Genomic DNA, 24,766 nt, shown 5'->3' with positions numbered 1-24,766 from the left:
GTTCCTCACATATGTGCATAGAAGTAATATTCTGCTGAACACACCTTTATTAGATATTAAATATAATAAATTAACACAGAAGCTTTAATATCCATTGTAGCTACAAGGAACAATATTATTTAACCATTAACATAACCTAAGCACAAATATGGAATGTACATCTGAAGTAACGTTTAATAAAATAAGCTATTGTATTTTATGATCTGATTTTGGATTCTTCTGTCGAATTGGAATGGGGCTATTTAAGGATAAAATTCTGAAGTGGCCAAACCAGGATGTTTTTATCAGATGGATCACGGGCGCCACCTGCTGCTTAAACACAAGGCTGAAAACAACCGGAACTCCTCCTGACAGCGCATCAGCCACATTCATTTCCTCTCAATCCTGAAAGACTGCAGCAAAAAAAAGATTGTTTTTTATATTCCTTACTCTGATTTAGGATGACATATTAGCACATCATTACGTGAGTAAAATAAAAGTATTTTAATGTACATGTTAACTATGAAGTTAACATGTTATTCGCTAGACAGCAGAGAAGATGAAATCACTAATTACAAAACATTACTTAGTCGATGAGTTGTTACTTCTAAGCTAATTAAGTGATTCAGTTGTACAAATGATGGCTATATTAACAAAGGAAGTCCTCACGCCGTCACCATTTCAATAATTTTATTTAAAACTTTCAGCCAAGGTATTATGTATTGGAGAGAACAGCCATTCTCACTCACAATGCATCCCATCACACGGAGTCAATAACATTTAAAACTGTTCTGGTTCAGAAGAATATATGAGTTTACAAATTTAACTCAAGACATTATTCCAAAAATCTAACTGGTTTAAGTTATAATCGTGAAAGACAAGAATCAGAATTCCCTCTAATGTATGTCGAAGAATAATAACTTACTTTTCTTAGCACATTCTACATTTCTTACGCATACAGGGCTGCAAAATAAAATCACACGTTACGGGATTAATAGGCGCTCATTAAAAGATGCTGTACTCAATAGGAGGTATACGATAACATTTCAGGCAATGGCCAGTTTACATTCAGTAGAAGAGCCTTACCACTTTAAAGTCATCCTGCAGATGCGTTTAGCTTTCTGAGACTGATGTTGTGGCAAAAAGATTCAGAAATTTTTCGTTTACAATCAAAACAAATTAAAGTGATGAAGTCCTTTAGTATCCATTTTTATGTGTGTTTTGCCTTAAGAAGTTTGAGCCTGCAGAATAAAAGCAAAACTATAATTGCACCGTTGAAATAGATCACAAAGAGTAGAAATTCTCAGTATAGTTGCTAACCGTTTTGAGTCTCCTCTTCCTTGACAATTTAAGAGTAAATACGTTTATATTTTAAGATTCTGGATTTTCGCTGCGAGCAAACAACGCTTGTTACTTTATTCTGAAATGTCTATTTTATCCCACACTCCAGCATATAACAGCTTTCATCCAGCGTTGTTTATCTCCTGATGCTGTGATTGACAGGTCAGGCTAAAACGGCACTTACTCACTTCGAGGCCTGGTATGCAAAGGGAAGGGGGACTTCCTATTTTCTGTATTGAAAGGTGTCAATCATTATTACCAATAAATATTACACAAAATACCCCTCTGGGCTGTGTTACGAGCATCGTAAGTATTCACTAGTGCTAAATCTGCTGTAAAGGCAGCAGCAGACATGTCAACAGCACTACATTTCAATGCGGTAATGCGAGTTGAAGACATGCCGAGAGGGGAGAAAATACACGGGAACCAAACAGATAGAAAACATTACTTAGAAGAATTTGAGGTTGAAGATGAGGGTGGCGAAGAGAAGTTAGGTGGAATGGAATGTGAATTGGGGCTTTGCGTAGACAAACAAGAGGATTATTCACCGGATTTTCAAAAGCATGGGGAATGCGCATAACTCCCGCCCAGGGAGATCATTCAACTTCCTGGTTGCACTGTCGCTATGAAGGGACATTTTTACACACGCACTCCAGCACTCGTACTGCCTTACAGTAATCCAGCAATCCCCGAGAGGAACACTGACTGACAATTTTGATCAGCGATACAGATCGCTCAATTAGACATAGCGAACAAAATTACCCATTAGTACCCAGTTTTATTTTTTTAATGCCGTGTATGACAAAGTATTTCACAAACTATATGTGATACTAATACTGTTGAGTATGCCTTCATTCATGCAAAATATATACTCACTGGGTATTAAAATGACGTTTATAATCACTCCCCAGAATCCGTTTCTGTTTTTACCTTCCGTTTATTCTGCAGCTAATCCTGAAAGTTTGTTTACTCGAAGACCGTAGCCGAGCGAAAATATTCTACTTAAGCAGTCGTCTTTGAAATAATGTGGGCGCCAGACCCAGTTGTGTTTGTTTAACAGGATCTATTTCTCAGCCAGCATTAACAGTTTTGCAGAATGTCTCTCTGCTTTTTGAATTTCTCCTGACTGGCGACAGAAGACGAAATCGTTTTACTAATATTTACAACGATCTGGGATATAATGACATAGAGAAAATAAAACTTTCTATTTTGTGTCCATTTAGCTGCCATTATGCATTCATCAGTTTAGAATTTCAGAAGTCGGTACTAATGATTGGACCATAAATCAATTTACATTCATGACTTGCTTTACATTGTGGAGTAGTGGGATCGATGCAACACAGGTCAACGCACTCGGTATGTTCAATGGGTGGGTGTGCATTCGTTATGCCATGCGATGCCGGCAAGCAGAAAACCTTTTAAAACCATGCCAAAGCTGTCTTGCATTTTCGCAATTTAGTTACTAACTACGGTTAACTCTGCTGTAAGCCTAACCCCGTAAACGCACCACAGCTATCACCAAAATCTAACTCCTGCCTCCCGAGTCCACAGTCCGCGTGGCCTGACGCGCCCCTGTTTATTTTAGGGTGGGAGGGTGTATTAAAACGATCATTTGACACACAGCACGCTAACATCCCCACTGAAGAAATAACCACACCGGTGAAAAGAAAACATAGCAGTTGGATGAAGCGCGCTCCCAATCAATAAAATCAATAGTTTCCGAAACTTACGCGAGCTAAAGAGATAAGGTCATGTATGCTTTGAACCGGTTGCAGCCCAATCCTTAATTAGGGCGCACATCTTACTCACTGCTTACAAGGTCCTGATTGGGAACACAAATGAAATGAAATCTCTTACACGCTCAGATACAAATAATTTAAGGCGCTCATATGTAACGTCCACTTTGTCAATATTTGATCATCAGTCTTGCATTCTACGGGAAATACAGTATTGATTCCAACCACTAAGTGCGGCTGCTTGGACATCAGTTATGCTCCTTTGTACAAACCCCGTTACAGTCGGCTGGCGTTTAACCTCCCTCCTTCCCAGCTTGCTCACTGAAAGCGGGGTGATTCAGCACTGCATTTCTCACAGACCCGTAGAATAATGGGCGCTGTTCGTTTTCGCGAGTGTGATGACTAATCTAATCGGTAAGTCAAAATACTACGTACAAGAGAGAGATTCAGAAATCCAAATCAAATCGGCGGATTTGGCCATTAAATCATCCCACCACCACCCTTCCCCCATTCAACCTCTTCTGGCATGAAAATGGTGCTTCAATTATTCAGTGAATCTGTCCTTTCTCTGTTCAACACAATCACTGTTTTCTTTGTAAGCTTTGCTTTCGTAGTTTAATATTATTTAAAATAAAAGCAATATTTTGAAAGTAGTCAGTAGGTCAGGTAGCATGTATAGAGAAAGAAACAGATTTAACCCTTCGAGTCAGCAGTCTGGCCTGCTGAGTATTTCTGGCATTTCCTGTTTCAATCCAGATGCTCAGCATCTGCAGTATTTTATTTTAGGGTTTCAACCTTACTTAGATATTTCTGTACAGGAGCACTTTTGACTGCTTTTGCATAAATCAACAATTGTCCATACCAGTTTAGCACCAATGGAAATGTACTTAAATGCTTATTTCACTGGGAATTGTGGTACAAAAATTGTGGAAGAAGATGTTAGCAAATTTTGAAGACATTATGTTACAGGTGAATCTAGTTGCATTATTTTTGAAGGGTTATCATGTATACTCTAAATATAATTTACCTGAAACTATATCTTCTAAATTGAAATCACAACAGTTGGAGGAACCACATTTAATTGATCTCAGAGGGGATTTTGGTTGGTCAAAATTTACAGGATGTATTTGCAGGACAACATCACACTCTACGTTAAGTCCAAAGTTCAAAGTAAATTTATTATCGAAGTGCATGTATGTCATGATATACAAACATGAGATCCAAGCTTGGGATCGAAGAGGACATTGCCTTGTGGATCCAGAACTGGCTTGCCCACAGAAGGCAAAGAGTGTTTGTAGACGGGTCATATTCTGCATGGGGGTTGGTCAACAGTGGAGTGCCTCAGGGATCTGTTTTGGGACCCTTACTCTTAGTGGTTTTTATAAATGACCTGGATGAGGAAGTGGAGGGATGGGTTAGTAAGTTTGCTGATGACACAAAGGTTGGAGGTGTTGTAGAAAGTGTGGAGGGCTGTCAGAGGTTACAGCGGGACATTGATAGAATGCAAAACTGGGCTGAGAAGTGGCAGGTGGAGTTCAACTGAGATAAGTGTGAAGTGGTTAATTTTGGTAGGGCAAATATGATGGCAGAATATAGTACTAATGGTAAGACTCTTGGCAGTGTGGAGGATCAGAGGGATCTTGGGGTCTGAGACCATAGGTCACTCAAAGCAACTGCGCAGGTTGACTCTGTGGTTAAGAAGGCGTATGGTATATTGGCCTTCATCAATTGCGGAATTGAATTTAGGAAACGAGAGGTAATGTTGCAGCTATATAGGACCCTGGTCAGACCCCACTTGGAGTACTGTGCTCAGTTCTGGTCGCCTCACTACAGGAAGGATGTGGAAGCCATAGAAATGGTGCAGAGGAGACTTACAAGGATGTTGCCTGGATTGGGGAGCATGCCTTATGAGAATAGGTTGAGTGAAGTCGGCCTTTTCTCCTTGGAGCGACAGAGAATGAGAAGTGACCTGATAGAGGTGTATAAGATGATGAGAGGCATTGATCGTGTGGATAGTCAGAGGCTTTTTCCCAGGGCTGAAATGGCTGCCACAAGAGGACACAGGTTTAAGGTGCTGGGGAGTTGGTACAGAGGAGATGTCAGGGGTAAGTTTTTTACTCAGAGAGTGGTGAGTGCGTGGAATGGGCTGCCGGCAACGGTGGTGGAGTTGGATCGACAGGGTCTTTTAAGAGACTTTTAGGTAGGTACATGGAGCTTAGTAAAATAGAGGGCTATGGGTAAGCCTAGTAATTTCTAAGGTAGGGACATGTTCGGCACAACTCTGTCGGCCAAAGGGCCTGTATTGAGCTGTAGGTTTTCTATGTTTCTATGTTTCTATTTCCTTCTAGGCATACTCCATAAATTCATAATACAATAATAACCATAATAGAATCAATGAAAGATCACACCAATTTGGGCATTCAACCCATGGGCAAAAGAGAACAAACTGTACAAATACAAAAAGAAATAAATAATAATAAATAAATAAGCAATATATATAGGTAGAACATGACATGTACATCCTTGAAAGAGAATCCATGGATTACAGGAACATTACAATAATGGAGCAAGTGAATTTGAGTGAAGTTATCCTCTTTGGTGCAAGATTCTGATGATTGAGGGGTAATAGTTGTTCCTGAAGCTGGTGGTGTGAGAACTGAAGCTACTGTGCATTCTTCCTGAAGTGATGAAAAGAGAGTATGCCCTGGGTGGTGGGGGTCTCTGATGATGAGCGTTACTGTTTTGTGCAGATGTGCTGAGTGGTGAGGAGGGCTTTACCTGTGATGGACAGAGCTGCATCCACTGCTTTATTGTAGGATTTTCCATTCGATGGCATTGATGCTTTGATATCTGTCTCTGATGCAACCAGTCAGTATACTCTCCACTATACATCTACAGAAATTTTGTCAAAGTTTAAGATGTCATGCGAAACCTTTGCAAACTCCTAGCAAGTAGGAGCTGTGCTTTTTTCGTAATTGCATTTATATGCTGGGCCCAGGACAGGTCCTTCAAAACAATAACATAGAGAAATTTAAAGTTGCTGAGCCTCTCCATCTCTGATGAGCACTGGCTCATGGACCTCTGATTTCCTCCTCCTGAAGTCAATAATCAGCTGCTTGGGCTTGCTGATGCTGAGTAAGAGGTTGTTATTATGGAGCCTCCCAGCCAGATTTTCAATCTCACTCCTATATGCTGATTCATCACAACCTTTGCTTTGGCATATGACAATGATAATAAGACCATAAGATACAGTGCCTATAAAAAGTATTCACCCCCACCCCCCCGGAGGTTCTCACGTTTTATTGTTTTACATTGAATCATAGGGGATTTAATTTGCATTTTTGTGACACTGATCACCATAAAACAACAATTTCATGCCAAAGTGAAAACAGATCTCTACAAAGTGATTTAAATTAATTATAAATGTGAAACACAAAATAATTGATTGTATTTGTATTCACCCTCTTTATTATGACACACCAAATCATCACTGGTGCGGCAAAACAGTTTTAGAAGTCACATGATTAGTTAAATTGATATCACCATGTGCCATCAAGGTTTTTCAATTGATTGAAGTATCCTGGCAAAAACTACACCATGAAGACAAAAGAACACTCCAAGCAAAAAGGTTATTGAAAAGCACAAGTCAGGAGATAGATACAAAAAAAAATTCCAAGTCACTGAATATCCCTTGGTGTATGGTTAAGTCAATCATCAAGAAATGGAAAAAATATGGTGCAGCTGTAAATCTGCCTAGAGCAGACCATCCTCAAAAACTGAATGACTTTGCAAGAAGGGGACTAGTGATGGAGGCCACTAAGAAACCTATGACAGCTCTGGAGGAGCTACAGGCTTTAGTGGCTGAGATGGGAGAGACTATGCATACAACAACTGTTGCCCGGGTTCTTCCCTAGTTGCAGCTTTATGTGAGAATGGCAAAGAAAAAGCCACTGTTGAAAAAGAAACTCACTTGAAATCTTGGCTAGAGTTTTCCAGAAGACATGTGGGAGACTCTGAAGTCAGCTGGAAGAAGGTTTTATGGTCTGATGAGACCAAAATTGAGCTTTTTGGCCATCAGACTAAATGTTATGATTGGCATAAGCCAAACACTGCACATCATCAAAAATACACCATCCCTACCATGAATCACGGTGGTGGCTGCATCATGCTATAGGAACACTTCACCACATCAGGCCCTGGAAGGCATGTGCAGGTAGAGGGTAAAATGAGTGCAGCAAAATACAGGGAAATCCTGTAGGAAAACCTGATGCAGTCTGCAAGAAAACTGCGACTTGGGAGAAGCTTTGTTTTCTAGCAAGACTATAACCCCAAGCATAAAGCCAAAGCTACATATGAATGGCTTAAAAACAATAAAGTTAATGTCCTGGAGTGGCCAAGTCAGAGTCCAGACCCCAATCCAATTGAGAATTTGTGGCTGGACTTAAAAAGGGCTGTTCCATCATGATCCCCATGCAATCTGACAGAGCTTGAGCAGTTTTGTAAAGAAGAATGGAGAAAAATTGCAGTGCCCAGATGTGTAAAGCTGATAGACAACTATCCACACAGACTCAAGGCTATAATTGCAAAGGAGCATCTACTAAATGCTGACTTGAAGGGCTGAATACTTATGCAATCAATTATTTTGTGTTTTATATTTGTTAGCAATTTAGATCACTTTGTGGAGATCTGTTTTCACTTTGACATGAAAGAGCTTCTTTCTGTTGATCAGCGGTTAAAGAGCTAAATTAAATCCACTGTGATTCAATGTTGTAAAAATTGAAAGCTTCCTGGGGTGGGGGGGGGGGAATATTTTTAGAGGTGCTATATATGAACATAGTTAGTCCATTTGGCCCACAGAATTTGCTCCACCATTTCATCATGGCTGATCCATTTTTCCTCTCAGCCCCATTCTGCTGCCTTTCCCCCATATCCCTTCAAGCCCTGACCAAACAAGAATCTAATAAAACCATAATGTCATTAGCAAACTTGAATATTGGAGCTGTGCTTAGCCACACAGTCATAATAAGTTGAGCAGGGGGCTAAACACACAGCCTTGCAGCGTACCTGTGCTGATGGAAATTATGGAGGAAATATTGTTGCCAATTCAAACTGACCGGAATCTGCAAAAGTGAGGAAATCAAGGATCCAATTGCACAAAGGGGTAGTGAGGTCAAGGTCTCGAAGCTTATTGATTAGTTTTGAGGGGATGACAACACTGAATTCTGAGCTGTAGTTGATAAGGTGCATCCTGATGTAAACATCTTTGCTGTCCAGATGTTCCAGGGTTGAGTGAAGAGCCAACGAGATGGCACCTGCTGTGGACCTGTTGCTCCAGTAGGCAAATTGGAGAGGATCCAAGCTGCTTCTCAGGCATGAGTTGATACGTTACGTCACAAACCTCTAAAAACCCTGCATAACTGTGGATGTAAGTGCTACTGTATGATAGTCATCGAGGCAGGTTACCAGATTCTTCTTAGGCACAAGTATAATTGAAGACTGCTTGAAGGAAGTGGGTACCTCAGACTGCTGAAGTGAGAGGTTAAAGATCTCAGTCAATGCACTAGCCAGTTGATTAGCACAGATCTTTAGTACTTGGCCAGATTTCCTCTATGGGCCGGATGCTTTTTGTGGGTTCACCCCCATGAAAGTCAGACTGTGTTTACAATTAATTTAAAGATTCAAAGCACACATATAATCAATCAAAGAATGTATAAGTTAGACGCCTTGAAATTTGTCTGCCTACGGGCAGCCACGAAGCAAGAAACCCAAACAACCAAATTTTTAAAAAGTAAGACCAAAACCCACTGGGTAAACAATGAGAGAGAGAAAAAAACACAAATACTGCAAACATTAGAAGCAAGCCAGCAGCTTTCCGAAACAGACTGAGCATCAGGTCTGCTCCCGGAGCAGCCGGAGTAGGCCTCAAGCTTGGTCCCAGCTCATCACAACAGCGGGGCAAAAACACAAAGCAGCCAAATCAGTTCTCAGCCTCAGCACCACGGAGAAAGGAATGAACATTTGTGAGAGAGTGAGCAAATCAGTCTGACCTTTGCCTCCATTCCTGATACTTAGACGTCCAGACTATCTGAGCTGGTGTTTAAGTTGTCCAAGCATCGGGTAGTTCCTTGCTCGTGCCACGATACACCACCCAGCCCAAAGCTATACTCAATCTCACCAAATCAGCTCAGCACTTAGAGCAATCCAACCTCACACCTGGGTTAGGCAGACAGGCATCAAATTGCTTCCACATCGACACCTCTCCAGATTACTCACTCCAGTTTCGGTAGCAATATGAACTACGTCTGCAACCCCGGTTCACGCACATTGCACCTCACAATGCCCCAGCACATCGTCTCCGCCTGCCTTCTCCCTGTCTGCAGTGATAGTTCACCACAACTTGCTTCAGAAAGAATATTATAAGTAATGTTTTTAGTGAAATCTCTTGCCTTTCGATCTACCACTAAGCAGTCATGTGCCTATGGGAGCAGCATCTTAAACTGGAACTGGAAATCAACATTTCATAATTGCTAACACTTCTAAACAAGATGCAGATCATAACTGATGCAGGGAGCACGAGTGAAACAAAATTCCATGAGGAAAATGGTAACATAAATGATGCCCAAGTACTGAAAAAGGTCTTAATTAAAATCTTTGAAATATACAATAATTAGAGCTGAACTTTTGCTGCTAGCTTGTACTTTGCAATTGCTCCCATCAGCTACCAAGCAACATCTGTTTAAATAAAGCCTGTTCCCTTTGGGAAGAACTTTGCAGCTTGAAAAATCAAAACTATTGTCTGATGAGTACTGGATGGTTAGTAGTTTGGGCAACGCCTCTGTACAAAGCAACACGGAATACTGCCAATCACCTCAAGATTGATGTAGCTTGGTTCATAACAATGAACTATTAATTCATAAGGTCAATCTGCTAAACCCTCACTTCTGGAACAACTGGATTATGATGCTGAGAATAATTCTTCTCAGTGGTCACCAGATGGAATCCATTGCTTCTCCCCTAATCTTTAACTTGGAAATGATTTTGAATTTCCTTTATCGCGCTGTAAAGAAAGAGACATGTAGAGATTTGGATGCAAAGTATATAGTACATAAAACTTCAATTTTAGATTTCTAAAAAAGGCAACATTTGAAGAAGATCAACAGCTGGCCAGTTCTACCACTTAAAATTAATACAGTAAAGAACAATTTTCAGAAATGAGGATACATTTCATTCTAGTCACAAATTGTTGCGGCTCTGAGAGATTCTCAACTTCTTCTAAGATTCCACTTTTCTTTCAACTAATTTATTGCCTGAACCCTAAAGGCTTAACAGATAACCTATTAATGAGAAAATTGTAGGTCACTACACATATATTACTAGATCAATACCCGAAAGTAAAACTATTGATTATAACTTTTGCTCAGTCAACTAAAGATGCCCTTTCAGTTATTCCCTTGTAGTTTTTCATTGCCTTGACAACCAGTAGCCAGCTGTAGGCAGCCTTTTTTTCTGAACTGGTGAAAATCAAATAAACTATTACTTAACCCTCTACAAAGCATTTTGCTAGTGCAAAGAATAAAAGGTCAGATAACAAAATAGATTAAAAAAATAGAATTCCTTATACCTTTCTAATTAAGGTGACAATTGTCAATAATGTTTATTATTTAACATTCTAACACAATTTCAGTTAAATGAATACTTTCCGCTTTTGAACTGTCGGGTTAGAAGATGTACACTCAGTGTTCACTTGTTAGGTACCTCCTCATGATCTTCTGCTGCTCTAAGGTTCAAAGTGTTGTGCGCTTGGAGATGCTCTTCTGCACACCACTGTTGTAATGCAGGGTTATTTGAATTATTGCCGCCTTCCTGTCAACTTGAACCAGGCTGGCCATTCTCCTCTGAACTCTCTCATTTACAAGGCATTTTTTTTGCCCACAGAAAAATGTTTGTTTTTCACACCACTCTAGGAGATCAGCAGATTCTGAGATACTCAAATCATCTTGTCAGGCACCAACAATCATTCAATGGTCAGGATCACTGAGATCACATTTCTTCTACATTCTGATGTTTGGTCTAAACAAAAAAAAAAATGAACCTCTTGACAATGTCTGCATGCTTTAATGCATTGAGTTACTGCTACATGTTTGGTATTTGGTAATTAGATATTTACATTAACAAGCAGGTGTACAGGTGCAGTTAATAAAATAGCCACTGGGTATACTTGTATTTAGGGAACAGAACTTAAAGCACTTTAGAAAATTGTATCAATGCAATTTCATGTTACTAGCTCATTATAAATGACAATAAACAATTTAATTGCAACCAATTTGAATATGCATATAAAAATGATATTAAGATATATGTTCTGCTGAAATCTTCTCAAGTAATATCTGAGACAGCTGCAGAGTTAATTTGTTCAAATAGCCAAATGTATCATTTTTACCAGCACGTCTCAGACACAGTTACATAACACCAGTCAAAAATATGGTTTGCTTAAATAAAGACCAGAAATTACCAGGGATCTCATGACACAATGTGTTATTCAGCTGCTATGATTAGCTGTGTTGGTTTAGCGTCCCAGGTGTAATGCTGACCTCAGCTGCTGTCTGTGTGGAGTTTGCATGTGCATCCCCAGGACATGCGGATTGGCAGGTTAATTGGTGGCAGTCAATTGCCCCCAATGTGTAGCTGAGTGGTGGCGTCTGGGTTGAGCTGATGGCAGACATAAGAGATTGCAGATGCTGCAGTACAGAATGAAAAAAAAACTGCTGGAGGAACTCAGGGAACATTAGTAGAGGGATGGAGGCAGTCAATATTTTGGGTTGAGTTCCTTCATCTGGGCTGACTGATGGGAACATGGGAGAATTAAAAAGGATTAAGGGAAGATGAAAGTAATTTGATGCTTGTTTATAAGACTCAGTGGGCCAAAAGGGCTGGGTCTGTGCTGCAGTTCATGGACCCATGACACCATAGTCCGTGAAGTATAATTAGTAATTATTATTGAACGATACTTATAAAAGTTTCTTTGGCGAAAAGGTGTTCTTAATGTCAGAATATGGTTAAAGTATATTTTAAATGTATCTGCTTTCAAAGTTTTAAAACATTGAATTAAAACAGCAATGAAGAAAGTTCATTAGATCAAGAATTCTACATAGAACATGACAGCATAGTACAGGCCCTTCAGTCCATGATCTTGTGCCAATCTTTTAACCTACTCTAAGATCTACCACTCCCTTCCTATATAGCCCTCCATTTTTCTATCATCCATGTGCATATCTAAGAGTCTCATAAATGTCCCTAATGTATCTGCTTCTACTACCACCCTTTGTCAGCACCTTCCATGCATTCACTAAGTTCCGTGTAAAAGATTTTCCTCTGGCATCCCTCCTATATTTTCTTCCAATTACCTTAAAATTACACCCACTCAGATTAGGCATTTCCACCCTGGAAAAAAAGTCTCTGCTATCCCTGGATCTGTTCCTCTTATCATCTTTCATTCCTCTATCATCCTCCTTCACTCCAAAGAGAAAAGCCCCAGCTTGCTCATCATATAATATTCTTTCTAATCCAGACAGCATCCTGGTAAATCTTCTCTGCGACCACTCTGAAGCTTCCACATCAAACATAATTTTATATATATATTTTTTTCTGCCACGTTGCTCTTTTAAAAAAAGGTAAAATTCCTTGAATGTGAAATGGGCCAAAATGTTTGACCTTGCTGGAAATAATATTATAAAATGTTAAAAATTTTGTTTGTAGCTCCATTTTACTGTATGTTTCGATATGCATGTAGTAATTACATCTGCATTTGAATAAGAATAACTTCAGGTTTCAGAGTCAGCAACAGCACCTTTCATGGCACTAGACAACATGCTGAAGGGTCTTGGCCTGAAACATCGACTGTTTACTCTTTCCTATAGATACTGCCTGGCCTGCTGCATCTTCCTCCAGCATTTTGTGTGTTTTCCTTAGACTTCCAGCATCTTCAGATTTTCTCTTGTTTGTCTTTACAACAACAGTTAATTTCAGAACTTCTATGTGCAAACAGGGGCATGATATGTAAAGGAGTTAGTGCTTCTGTATTATTCATTTATTGAATTGTTCTCTACTTCATTGAAGAATTTATTACTCGCTCTTCCTTGATAGCCTTTCCTCATACCTGAATCACATATTCTTTGTGAATTTAGAAATGATTGATTCATAGCTCATATTCCTTAAAGGGAAACCAATCAGTTGCATGATTGCAGTTGTGATACCAAAGATGTCATGCTTGATCCAGCATGGTAGATAAAATGAATGATGGACAGAGATTTTATATAGGTTTAAAAATAATAGATTATTCACATGATTTTTTTTTAGAACCACTGAATTGCAGCATCAAATTGGCTCCTGTGATCAGAGTCAAAATGATTCAGTCACTGTTGGCCTTGAGGAAAGTGATGAGCAAACACCCAGCGTTCTCTGTGCTGCGAGCTTCACCGTTTCTGATGTTGGTTGCTGTCAGTCATTACTTCAAAGGGATCCTTCAATGAATGCTGGCTGAGTAGCCAGTCATGTTCTCACAAACAACAAGCCAGGCAGGGAAAAGAAATAGCTATTAGCTAATATTTTTGACATTTAAAGGGTTACCAAATAAAAATTAGAACTTACATATGTAAAAGTTAGAAGCAGATATATCATAAGTCCTGATAATACCTAAGACCATAAGACATAAGACCATAATTAGGCTACTCAGCTCATTGTGTCTGCTTTGCCATTCCATCATGGCTGATTTATTATCCCTCTCAAATCCATTCTCCTGCCTTGACTCATGACCTTTAATGCCCTAATTAATCAAGAAATTATCAACTTCTGCTTTAAATATACCCAATGACTTGACCTCCACAGCTGTCCATGGCAATGAATTCCAAAAATTCACCACCCTCTGGCTAAAGAAATTCCTCCTCTTCTCTGATCTAAATGCTTGGCTTCTATTCTGAAGCTATACCTTCTGGTCCTATTCTCACCTGCTATAGGATTCAACCTCTCCACATCCACTCTATGTAGGCCTCTCAATATTTGATAGGTTTCAAAGAGATCCCCTTCTCATTCTTCCAAACTCCAGTGGGTGCAGGTCCAGAGCCATCGAAAGCTCCTCATGTATTTACTATTTCATTCCTGGAATCATTCTTGTGAACCGTTTCTGGATCCTCTCCAATGCCAGCACATTTTTTTCTGAGAGAAAGGGCCCAGAACTGCTCACAATACTCCATGCAGTCAGGTCAATGCTTTATAAAGCCTCGGTATCACATCCTTGCTCTTATATTCCAGTCCTCTTGAAATGAATTCTAACTTTGCAGTTGCCTTCCTTACCTTGGACTCAACCAGCAAACTAACACTGAGGGAATCCTCTGCGAGGACTCCCAAATCCCTTTGCACCTCTGATTTTTGAATTTTCTCTTTGTTTGGGAAAATAGTCTCCTTCTTTATCCCTTCTACCAAAGTGCATGATCATGCAATTCCCTACACTATATTCCATCTGCCATTTCTTTGCCCATTGTCTCAATCTGTCTAAGTCCTTCTATATGCCCCTTGATCTATCTTTGTATCATCTGCAAACTTGGCCACAATGCCATCAATTCCATCATCCAGATTGGAGGCATATAATGTGAAAATACCAATTCCTGCGGAAAATCACTAGTCACTGGCAACCAACCAAAGTAGGCACCTTGTATTCCTAATCTTTGCCTCCTGCCAGTCAGCTAATTTTCTGTCCTTGCTAGTACCTTTCCAGTAATAATACCATGGGCTCTTATCTTGTTAAGCAACCTTATGGCACCTTATCAAAGGCCTTCTGAAAATCCAAATAAACAACATCCACTGATTCTCCTTTTTCTCTCCTGCCTGTTATTTCCTCAAAAAATTCCAACAGATTTGTAAGGCAGACCATGCTGACTTTGGTTTATTTTATTGTGTGCCTCAAAAATCCCGAAACCTCATCATTTTCTCAACCATTGATGTCAGGCTAACTGGCCTATAATTTCCTTTCTTCTACCTCCCTCCCTTCTTGATGAGTAGAGTGACATTTGCAATTTTCCAGTCCTCCGGAACCATTCCAGAATCTGGTGATTCTTGAAAGATCATGACTAAAGCCTCCACAATCTCTTCATCTACGTCTTCCAGAATTTTGTAGTGTAGTCCATCTGGTCCAGGTAATTTATCTACATCCAGACATTTCAGGTTCCCAAACACCTTTTCCTTAGTAATAGTAACTACACCCACACCTGTCCCGACGCTCTTGAATTTCTGGCATACTGCTAGTATCTCCCACTGTGAAGACTGATGCAAAATATTTATTAAGTTTGTCGGTTATTTCTTTGTCCTCTATTACTACCTCTCCAGCCTCAACATCTAAGGGTCCAATATCAAGTCTCACTGCTCTTTTACGCTTCATGTATCTAAAAGAAAAATAATTTAGTGTCTTCTTTTATATCATTGGCTACCTTACCTTCATATTTCATCTTTTCTCTCCTTATGGCTTTTTAGTTGCTTTCTGTTGGTTTTTAAAAGCTACCCAAACCTTTAGTTTCCTACTAATTTTTGCTACATTATATACCCTCTGCCATCTATAGATACTCCTTCATCTTTGGGATGTATCTATCCTGCACCTTCGGAATTGCCTCCAGACGTTCTAGCCATTGTTATTCAGCTGCCGCCCCTGCAGGTATTCCCTTTCAATCAACTTTGGCTAGCTCCCCTCTCATGCCTCTGTAATTCCCTTTACTCTACTGTAATACTGATACATTTGACATTATTTTGTCCCTCTCAAACTGCAGAATGAATTCTATCATATCATATCTTTCCTAAGATTTCCTTTACCTTAAGCTCCTTAATCAAATCTGGTTCATTATTCAATATCCAATACTAGTGTACTCAACCAGAAGTTGCTCCAAAAAGTCATCTTGTAGGCATTCTACAAATTCCTTCTCTTGGATCCAGAACCAATCTGATTTTGCCAGTCTACTCGCATATTGAAATTACCCATGGGTATCATAACATTGGCCTATTACATTCCTTTTCTCTCTCTCACTGTAATTTATATTCCACATCCTGGCTACTGCTCAGAGGCCTGTCTATAGCTCCAATTTGGGTCTTTTAACCCTTGTGGTTTCTTCACTCCACCCACAAGGATTCTATCTCTTCCGATCCAGGATCAGAAGAGGTAGAATCCTTGTGGGCAGAGTTAAGAAATTTATTTTAAGGATTTGGTTAAAACCATTTTTAAGGATTTGATTTCATCTTACACCAACAGAGACACCCCACCCCCTCTGCCTACATGCCTGTCCTTTTGATACAAGGTGAATCCTTGGGTGTTAAGCTCCCAACTATGATGCTTTTGCAGCAAAGACTCAGTGATGCCCACAACATCATATTTGTAAATCTTCAACTCTGCTACAAATGCTCTGTAATGTGCACATTTAAATATAATATCTCCAGTCCTGTGTTCATCCCCATTTTCGATTTTATCCCCAGGTCACACCTTATCTTTTCCCATGGACAGTAATTATGCTCTGTCATCTGCCTGTCCGTCATCACAGTCTCACTAAACGCTGTATCTACTTGTATACCAATTGCCCCATCCTCAGCTCTATAACTCTAGACCTCATCTCCCTGCCAAATTAGTTTAAGCCCTACCCAACAGCCCTGACAAACCCACCTGCAAGGTTATTGATCCACTCAGGTTCAGCCAAACCCATACTTTTTGCACAGGAGAAACAATCCCTAAAAGAGATCCTAGTGACCCACATATCTGAAACCCTGCCCCCTGCCCCAGTTCCTCAGCCATCCATTCATTTGTACTATGGTCCTGTTCCTGCCCTGACTATCACATGTCACTGGGAACAAACCTTATCCTTCAGCCTTTTCCCTAACCCTCTATACTCACTGTGCAGGACCTCTTTCCATTTTCTACTTATGTCATTGGTGCCAATGTACACCACAACATCTGGCTGCTCATCCTCCCTCTTGAGACATAATGAAGCCTTGCACACATCATACTGGCTTTTCTTTCAGGGCCACGGAATCTGCTGTCTGTTCCCCCCCACCCCCCCATCACTATGACTCTGCCTGACTTTACACTTCCTTGCTAAGCTTCAGACCCAATCATAGTGCCATTGGCCTGACTGCTGCTGCTGTACCCTGATAGGTCATCTCCACCACCACCCTCCACCAGCAATAACGAAAGGGGTATACTTGTTGCTGAGGGACATGGCAACGGGGAACCCTGCACTAACAGCTTAGTCTCCTCTCTTCTCCTGGTATTTGCTCATCTAGTATCACCCATCAAGCCTGAAGGGGTTAAACTCGAAACGTTGACTGCTATTTCCTTCCACAGATGTTGCCTGACCCACCAAGTTTTTTCCAACGCTTGTTTATTGCTCCAGGTTCCAGCATCTGCAGTCTCTTGTGGCTCTGAATATGTTTTAAGAATAAAATATCTGAACTTTGGTGTTAAAAGGATAGCTACGAACTCACTGTTATAAGATGATTGACTGGATCTCTTGTATGCTGAATGCCTGACTTCACAGTGTACCTTGAGAAACACACACACAATGCTGGAGGAACTCAGCAGGCCAGGCAGCAGTTATTGAGAGGAATAAAGAGTTGACATTTAGGGCTGAGACTTTCATCGGCACTGTAAGGAAAAGGAGAAGAAGCCAGAATAAGAAGGTCGGGGGGGGGGGGGGTGGTCCGTGTTGGAGAAGGAGTACAAGCTAGGAGTTGGTAGGTGAGGCTAGGTCCGGGGGAAGGTAAGTGGGTGGGGGAGGGGTAAGAATGAGAAGTTGAGAGTGATGATAGATGGAAAAGGTAAGAGGGCTGAAGAAAATAGAATCTGATAGGAGTGGAGAGTGAACCATGGGAGAAAGGGAAGGAGAAGGAGCACCAAAGGGAGGTGATAATGCAACTGAGGAGAAGAGAAGGGGCAAGGGGGGATCTAAAATGTGGAAAGGAAAGATGAGAGAAGGGAGGGAGGGGAGAAATTACCAGAAACTAGAGAAATCAATGTCCATGCCACCAGATTGGATGCTACCCGGACAGAATACGATGTGTTGTTCCTCCAACCTGAGACTGGCCTCATCGTAGTAGTAGTGGAGGCCTTGGGTGGGAATGGGAATGGGGACTAGAATTAAAATAGTTAATTAAAATCCTGCCTGCTGCGGACAGAGTGAAGCTGTTCAATGAAGCAGTGTGCCAATCTACATTGGGTCTCAGCGATGTAGAGGAGACCACAGTGGAGCACCAGATACAGAAACCTCTGGTACCTTATTATCTATCTGCACTGGGCTTTTCCTGTATCTGTAACCCTGCATTTGTGCATTCTCTTATTGCTTTTCCCTTGGTCCATATCAATGTACATTCATTCTGAAATTACCTATAGGCATGGAATGCAAATCAAAGTTTCTCACTGTATCTTGGTACATATGACAATAATAAATAAGTTACCAATCTCTAAAATATATTTGGAAATATTTACATGAGGGAGTTAAAATCCACATACACAAATTATTTCTTGAACCATAGGGTTATATATTAATGCACCATTGATAAAAGAATGAATAAAAGAATAATGCAATAAAATGCAATAAAAGAATATTTCTAGCATGTTCTATAGAAGGATGAGTTTGCAAGTCACTGTAGTTTTTACTAATTTACTGTTTTTTTTCTTTCTGTGAATATTTCAGAGGAGGCTGCAGAAGAGTGTTACTTGTGGAGGAGTGCTACATTAGTGAAAACTGTTCATGGGTGAAAATGTCAAACTTGTTATTAATTTCTGGATCTGAACATTGTGCACAGTGGTTGTTTCAACAGTATTTCTACTGGAACTCCTGGACAACTTTTTCATCTTAATGGATTTAGGAAACGTATCTCCCTACTATTACTTCAGCAATTTTAAATTGAGGAGCAAGCTTCTGTGGTATTGAAGATAATACAAAATATTGGAAACCAGGAAATAAAACTCTTACTGCTTACAATATAGCTCGTATTTTTACCCACCTCAATTTTCCAATATTTTCATTATATATGCCTTCACCAAAGAATGAAAGGATTGCAAAGAGATTAGACATATATTCTAACATATCAAAAATGCTAATTATTGAATGATTAGATTAATGTTAATTAAATAAAATCTGCTGGGTTTATATGGCACAGGTCAAGGGTTCTGACGGTAAGATTCCCATGCATGTCAGTTGATGCTGAGTTCAGGATGTTACTTTGAAAAGAAAAATTGCGTAGGTTATAATAGATGGTTGATACATAACTGTAATTTTTCACCAGCTCACATACTGAATTTTCTTCTTCAGGTTTAACTGTTAAAATAAAGGGACTAATCGAAAAATATGGAAGATGGATTGCAATGTACATTTCTATATTCTTTTATTTTATGAATAGACCTATATTATGGCATTGATCCTCAGTATAAGTATCCTTAACAAACCAATGTTTAAATTCTTAATGTTCAATTTTACAAAAAAAGATCAATTATCCATATATAATTGCTATTAATATGTCCTCAAATAATTTTCATACAAATATTTTCTTGTGCAATACCAGTCCCAGTGCATTAAACTTAGCTCCTGACACTCTCAAACATTGTTTAAGAAAACTACAAACAATTGAAAACCTACAGATACTGGAAATCCAAACAACACACACAAAATCCTGGAGGAACTCAGCAGGTCAGGCAGCATCTATGGAAAAAAGTACAGTTAACGTTTCGGGCAAAGACCATTTGGCAGGACTGGTTTTGATATTTGGTATTGATTTGCAATGTCATGGAGTTCATTTTTATTGAATTCTGTGTTATTATTACATTGTTGCTCTCATTAACAAAACTGATTTGGAAAGAAGTTTGAGTTTAGCATTTTGCAAAACTTAGGCTTGGAACTTTTAATTCTTAATAACAGACTTTACCAGAATATTATTATTTAGGAGAGATTCTTGTTTTAGCACTGTATAACATTTACAGGGATTATCGTTGTGTCCCCTCCCCCTATTTAAAGTATGTGATCAGATCTTCTATGAGTAATAAGCTACCTGAGCGCATTGATTGTTGCTATTGGACCAGTGTGGTTTGGAGCTCTGTCCTCCGAAGGAAGGCCAGTTTCATGCTAATCACGAGATTGACTCTAGTAAGTGGCTGGTTCTGCTCCAGATGGTCCTGAAACTGATGTGGTCCTGCCCAAGGTTCACTGGCTGGCGAACCTAGCAAGTGGTAAACAGCAGTACCTGGGTAAGTTTTCAGCTGCTTTAATAACACTGGACAACAAAGATTTTGCTTTTTGTATATTTTTGAGTGTATCTTACAGATTTTGGGCAGTTGATCATAATAAATCACCAAGAAATTTCCCTATCACTCACCTTTTATTTCGAAATCGCCTATATTTGTTATTTCAATTCACAATTCAAATTAGAATAACTTATGACAAGATTAAGGAAGGCATTTTTGTTGTTCTACAAATCAAACAGGTCATCAGTGACAGGCAATTTGAAGAACTTCTAATGGGACCGGAGAAAATTGCATGGAAGGCACTCAAGGATGTTGTTGAAAATTTTCTTGCAGCTACTGAGCTCCAAACTGCATGCAGCTGGTTGACAAAATACTTCAGGCATACAAAATCATGAAGTGCAAGAATCACTAAAGGTTCATTTTCTGCAATCCCATTTAGACTTCTTCCCTGCAAATCTTGGCGCTATCAATGATGAGCATGGTGAAAGGTTTCACCAGGACATTGTGGTCATGGAGAAACTGTATTAGGGCAACTGGAATCCATCAATACTGGCTGATTATTGTTGGACACTTAAGCGAGAAGCCTCAGACACTGAATACAAATGAAAATAATCAACAAAACGTCTTTAGCTTAGTTGAACTATTGCAAAGCATCAGGACCGTAATGCAATTAAATGTATTATATCCAATAAAAGCTAATTTCTTATTTCTCCAAATTCCTATGTGATACAAGTAGCCTGAAATTTTATTTGTGTTCTGCTTCAAGTGGTCTATCATAAATAATACAAAATTCTGAGGAAGCAACACTTTTGAAAAAAAATGGCTAGTGTAACTTAAGTGCACCAGGTCATTCAATGACAAATCAGAGAGGAAGAAAAGTGACAGAAGTATTGGGCTCAAGATTCTGTAATTTCACTAATAGCAAGTATTTAACCCCCAACTTCTTCTGGGGTCACTAATAGCATTTCTTCATTTCCTGTACCAGTTTATACTTTATATTAATAAGATCTCAGTTTGTTTTTGTTGTTGTATCCAGTGGAAATTACTAATGCCAATTGAATTGTGCTGTTATCTCTGTCCCAAATCACAAACAAAAAAAAATGCTCCATGGGATGAAAGTAATCAGTGTAGAATCAAAACCAGCAGGGTAATACAGTATGGTGTGGTTTCAGCTTCAAAGTTTCTATCTTGGGCTTTGAGAAATCTACCTTGATGATCCCACAACTCCAGGATAGCCAGGGATATAAGCTGTATGTTGGGGATCAGCTGAACAATATTGTGACTCACATGCAGGAATGACACCACGGACACATAAGAGTATTCTTTTGATGTTTATAACTATTCTGCCAGTCCCTGGGTCCACAACAGTGTGGGATACTCAGAATTAAATCCAAAGAAGCCCATCTCTGAGACCAGGACAGACTGGTTTCAATAGCCAGAAGGCAAGGATGTGACTCTCTTTATTTGAGCAATCCAGATGCCCCAATGGTCACCAGTAGGAGAGGTCATCTGCCACTACAAGGGCAGGAAGATTCTGGTGTGAGCTGAGTTCTGTAGACAGTTCAACGTCATGGTGGAGGTCTCTGCCACGTGAGTAGCAGGATAATAGAAGGAAAGACAAACGATGCCTAACCTGCTTGCCTATATTCTAATAATTAAAGACTAGAGGTGAAGACAGTATTAGGGTTAAAGATATCCCCATATCTATCAGTAGTGCTCCTCCTGTGTCTCAATCACAATGTTAGGAAGTCAGATTTGGACATATTATCTATGCAATGCAAAGAGACGGCCGCATTCTTGCTGCTGCCATCTTTCAGATGTGGTCTTTAACAAAGCTGCGGGGTTCAAGTCTCCCTTTTGACCATTTGAAGAGGTTTTGGAGAACACTTCTGACATCCCGATTAACAAATATCCTTCCAGCAATACCTACTGTATAAAACAATTTATCTGATTGTTGGGACTTTGCAGCCTGCACATTGGCTGCATGGTTTACCTATTTTGCAATAGTAACAATAGTTCAACATTACAGTTCCTGGATCTCCTGAGTCTGTGAATGAGCTGTATAAATGTAAATTCCTTCTGTGATGCATGCTGTGGCTGCTCTGAAATGAGTCGGCGCAATGCATTAATTTGTGCGTGCACAAAAGCATAGAAAACCTTATTTCTCACAGGATATAAATGTATGCCTTGATATGAGATCTACAGGTTCAGTTAGTAAGAGTCCAGCATTGGTTTTCAGAAGGAATGGAATCCAAGCACAAAAATAAATGTTTTTGTGAGATCATTTCAATTAAAAATTATAGGCTGCAGAAATGAATTGTTCCTACCTTCAGAGCACTCACTGCTGTGTCCAATTCTCCTGTGCGTGAAATAAATAATTGGGCACAGAGGTAATGAAAGTACATTGCATACTAATTTAAAGATCATTAAAATTCTTATCTTGTCTGGTGTCTGATGGTAGATGGTTGGTCCTGCACATTCATCCGATCATAATTGCACTAAATTTTGCATTTTGCTTTCAGTTGAATTCTGCAAAACAAATTGCTTTAAGAAGACTTATGAAATGCCAGCAGGTACAAGGGAATCCTAGCATGTCCCATTATAATGCTGGTTAATTTTGTAGTTTCCTTTTATTGGTGATTCTTCCTGTGACAAATGACCAAAAGAAATGACCACTAGACTTATCCCACATGCAGCTATTGCTAAATTTAGCTAATGCTAAAAGAGAATGTGAATAGGAAGTCATGGTTACAGAATTCACTTAAAATCCTAGCCACAGATGTTGGCCATTCGGGCTATCTAACATGTCTTACTATTCAAAGTAAATGTTATTATCAAAGTACATATATGTCACCATATATAACCCTGAGGTTCATTTTCCTGCGGGCATACTCAGCAAATCTATAGAATAGTGACCATAACAGGATCAATGAAAGATCAGAAGACAACAGACCATGCAAATACAAATATAAATAAATAGCAATAGATAACAAGATAAAGAATCCTTAGAGTAAGATAACTGGTCGTGGGAACATCTAAAAGAATGGCAAGTTAATATAGATATCAACTTTGTTCAAGAGCCTGATGGTTGAGGAGTAGTAACGGTTCTTGAAACTGGTGGTCTAAGTCCTGAGGGTCTTGTACCTTCTAACTGATGGCAGCAGCAAGAAAAGAGTGTGGGTTGGTTGGTGAGGATCTTTGATGATGGATGCTGCTTTTCTATGACAGTGTTTCACGCAGATGTGCTCAATGGTTGGGAGGGCTTTACCTGTGATGTACTGAATCCATTACATTTTGTCGCATTTTCCATTCAAGAGCTTTGGTGTTTTCATACCAGGCCAATTAGGGCTTGTATTAGATCTATATTTCCTGTGTATTTAAGGTCATAGAGTCATGGAGCACAGAAGCAGGCCCTTCGGCCTACCACATCCATACCATACATCAAGAATCCATAGGGATGACATATTCTCTGCGACCTTTCATGCACTTATCGAATATAATTCTTTTAAAGAGATGCAACAATATTCTGTGAATTTCTCTAAGGCATTACTATAATATTACTTGCCAGCCATGGTTTTGAGGGGAGTTTTGTGAAGCTAAAGTATGTCGCTTCAAGTCCCACTCTAAAGAGAAGAATTGACACTGATATGATTCTGAAGGGTGTTCAGGAATATTTCACCATTGAAAATGCCACTATTCATATGAGATATGAAATTGAGATTCCTTCAGTTTCCTGGTGAGCAGAAAAGATCCTAGAACAATCTTTTAAAAAGGAGTAGCTTTTGGTCAGCGCTCTGACCAAAACATCTTTCTGAAAGGCAGGGAAGTGTAAATTTGTTATACAGCTCTTGATATTTAATGGTTTTTATGCCAATATATTTCAATACGCAGTCTGAAACTTACATCCCTACCTGGCTATATTGTCCAAAGCTAGGTCATCACACTGTACTAACAAAAAATAACAAGGACAGTTTCTCAATCACCAATGGTTTCCCTCTTGCCTTCTCTTGTTGCTAATCAGAAGATTAGCAGATTAGCAGATTTAGATTAGATTAGATTCAACTTTATTGTCATTGTGCCAAATGCAGATACAAAGCCAATGAAATGCAGTTAGCATCTAACCAGAAATGCGAAGAATAGTGTTATTTACAAAATAACTGCGAATAAAAAGTAAGTGTTACAGCACACAAGTATAAAAGTACTGAGACAGTACAATATGGGTGCAATACTGCTTAGCGCTGTGATGTGAGGTTCAGCAGGGTCACAGCCTCAGGGTAGAACCTCTGTAGCACCTACCGGATGGGAAGAGAGTAAAAAGTCCATGGTTAGGGTGAGTGATTGGGGCTGAGAGGGAAAATAGATCAGCCATGATGAAATGGCAGAGTGGTCTCTATAGGATAAATGGCCTAATTCTACTCCTATATCTTATGGTCTTATCAACACC

General features: G+C 39.6%; 1 long non-coding RNA gene across 3 annotated transcripts; it reads right to left on the bottom strand.

The window, feature by feature from the left end:
- LOC134355242 (uncharacterized) lies at positions 1–10,907 on the bottom strand. Of its 3 annotated transcripts, none has more exons than XR_010019996.1 (4): positions 10,812–10,907; positions 1,066–1,220; positions 905–942; positions 1–392 (listed from the first exon to the last, which is right to left on the bottom strand). It is a non-coding gene; the product is annotated as an uncharacterized LOC134355242 (long non-coding RNA). The 3 variants fall into 3 exon arrangements; XR_010019995.1 differs by lacking the exon at positions 10,812–10,907 and adding an exon at positions 3,051–3,253; XR_010019997.1 differs by lacking the exon at positions 10,812–10,907 and adding an exon at positions 2,197–2,255.
- Positions 10,908–24,766: the final 13,859 nt, after the last annotated feature.

Source organism: Mobula hypostoma, chromosome 12, assembly GCF_963921235.1.
Source record: "Mobula hypostoma chromosome 12, sMobHyp1.1, whole genome shotgun sequence".
NCBI classification, from domain to species: domain Eukaryota; kingdom Metazoa; phylum Chordata; class Chondrichthyes; order Myliobatiformes; family Myliobatidae; genus Mobula; species Mobula hypostoma.
Note: the sequence above shows the minus strand (reverse complement) of the source record. Positions and strands in the feature narration are given on the sequence as shown.